Source organism: Benincasa hispida, chromosome 12, assembly GCF_027475165.1.
Source record: "Benincasa hispida cultivar pf3 chromosome 12, pf3_genome.v1.1, whole genome shotgun sequence".
Classification (NCBI taxonomy): Eukaryota; Viridiplantae; Streptophyta; class Magnoliopsida; order Cucurbitales; family Cucurbitaceae; genus Benincasa; species Benincasa hispida.
In genome coordinates, this window is record NC_143489.1 from 75,557,600 (window position 1) to 75,560,044 (window position 2,445).

Below are 2,445 nucleotides of genomic sequence, written 5' to 3' on the forward strand. Positions count from 1 at the left end.
TTATCGTTTTTGACTTCTTTTTGTCGTTGAATCGACCATCAAAGTAAGAGTATCACGATACTTTTTAAAACTATCATAATTAATTCTTTAATGACTTAACAGTGACAATTATAAACTGTCACTATCAATTGTACTGTCAATAAAACATATATTTTGGTATTTTTGCAATGCCACAAACATGTTAATAATGTCACTGTTTATTATCATGAATATCTTGGCAATGAAAATATATATTTTTTAGTAAATAATTATCATACAATCAAAATACATGTTTATTGTTACTGAAATGCATATATATGATAACACTCCTACATTGTCAATTAAATTTATTTCAAAGACTGTTTGTTAAGTGTCTAAAGAAATACTTATAATGATTGAAAGTTACTTTTTTAATACTCCAACAGTCAAGTATGTTTTTCATGATCAATTAATCCAATTTTGAAACATATTGACATTGTTTTTACAAAAGGAACTATATACAAAGAGACTATAACTAAAGTTGGTAAAGTAATTTTTACAAAGAAACTAAATAGAACAAGTGTTGCCAAAAGTAAGTATATTGCAACCAAATCTTGCCACTAAAAATAAAATTAAATTAAAATTTTAAAAAAAAACTACAAACTAAAATGTTATTTACTTATTTTGTGTCACCACTTTAGTGAGTTCGTGCAAGACCTAACAAAAAAATAAACATTTATTTTAGAGTTCAACCCAATATATACATCAATATTGACGATAATAATACAATTTAGTTTACATTTTTCTCTTGCTTCTCTCAATTTGGCTATACATCTGTATCATGGAAACTCAAATTTGTAGTAATATACTAAAGATTTTGGCAATCATGTGACAATAACACTAAATTTTTTAGAAGGGGGAAGAACATTGTAACACCCCGCATTTTTTTAATAATAATGTAATTTCAGTAATTTTTATTATTTGAGGGCATTTTTGGAATTTTGGACTTCAAGTATAATTGCGGGAATTTAATTGTTGACGTTGAAATTATTCAATTTGGAAATTAACAGCAAGAATTAATTTCATGTTAGGAAGGAAAGGAATTTAATAATATAAAATGGAATAAGGAAAATAATAAAATATAGTTTATTTTATTTCCTTTTTAGTTTTATTATTATTATTATTATTGTTGTTATAAAAAACCTAAATTCCCTCTCTTCTTCCTCCTGTCATCACTGTCAGTGCTTGTGTCATCATCAGATTTATCAATTTGGGTAAGATTCTGCTGTTTGGGGTTGTTTTCAGTTGATTCTTGACTATCCATTTATTTTGGTACCAATCGATTGAGGCCTTTATGTTTCAACTTTGGATTCATGTTCTTGAAGGTATTAAGGTGCTGTTAGGTGAAGTTGGAATTGTTTTAGCAGATTTGGTGCGCCTTATATCACACCTTGGGTGAGTTTACTCGAATTTATTTGGCAATTATGTGTGATTAGGCCTTGGTTTTAATTTTAAAACTTGGTTACGTTCTTATGTCAGGGTCTTACTTGGTTGTCCGATATTATCTGTGGATTTTCGATTTAGGTAAAGTTAAATTGAAGATCTTTAAATAATTTGGTTAATTAGATTTAGACCCCAAAGATGAGTTTAAAACTTTGGATTTATTATTTTTGGACTAGGGGTGCTCAATGTATGTTATAGGGTGGATTCAAAGCCTTCCAAGAGTTGTAAGAGGGTTAATTACTTGGATTAATTTGTGACCAAATTTGAGATAAGTATCTTAATACTGGAACTACCCACGGGCCAGACACTAGATATATGCTAGCATAATAGACGAATATCATAACAGAGCGATGACATGATAAACGGATAGTATAGTATGACCGATATATATTCTTGTATGAGAATCTACAAGATTTATTTGTGCATGTAGATACTTGCATGCTAGTAAGAGATGATATTTGATTCACTGAGGTTGTATTTGATATGAGGATATTGAGGCGTATATGCATGTTGTATAGCCATGATGTTGAGGTGTATATGTATGTTATGAAACCATATTGTGATAATTGTGATATTGAGGTTATGATAGTGTCTTTACTGATTAGTTAGATGCCCATTAGGTATTGTGTTTCCTTCGGGATTCACCAGATTGTGTTTCCTTCGGGACTCACCAAACTGTGTTTCCTTCGGGACACCAAATTGTGTTTCCTTTAGGATTCACCAGATTATGTTTCGTTCGAGATTCATCAGATATTGTGTTTCCTTCAGGATTCACTAGGGGTTGTATTTCCTTCGGGATTCACCAGAGATAGTGGGCATACTTAATTACAATAGGATAGAAACCAGTTTTGCATGTATGTATGTGTCCAATGAGGACTAGAGCAGTTTTTATGTTCGGCCAGAGGTAGGCATCTAGAGGATATAGATGACTAGCCCGACTCCAGTAGTGGAGTTACTTACTAAGTATTTTATACTCATTCTTTC